Below are 371 nucleotides of genomic sequence, written 5' to 3'. Positions count from 1 at the left end.
CCCCTCATTTTGCGCCTCCTCTAACCACACACGTTAGACACCTCAGTTTTTCTCCCTTCTCCCCCCCCCCCCCCAGCTCGTACGTGACTGGGAAGTGTGGGTCTCTCTGCCATGCAAGGAATCAAAGATGTCACAAACACCTCAAACTTTTTCTATCTTTCTTGCTTTCAAATTTTCTTGGGCATGTGTCTGATGGTACCTGTCATGGTAGTACAAGATAAGACTGCAGACACATTACATCAGAATAGCTCTGCCTTGTGTCTTGTTTTATAAATACTTGTATTTCTTTTGCCACACCCTGCAAATCTTTGCTTCCCCCTGCTCTACATATTGCTTTGTATTAAAACCTTATTTTGTTCCATATGCCTTTC

This window comes from Eptatretus burgeri, chromosome 8 (assembly GCF_056783735.1).
Source record: "Eptatretus burgeri isolate ZD-2024b chromosome 8, Ebu_testis_v1, whole genome shotgun sequence".
In the NCBI taxonomy this organism is placed as follows: domain Eukaryota; kingdom Metazoa; phylum Chordata; class Myxini; order Myxiniformes; family Myxinidae; genus Eptatretus; species Eptatretus burgeri.
The sequence above is the reverse complement of the archived record's forward strand: the minus strand, read 5'-3'. Positions refer to the sequence as shown.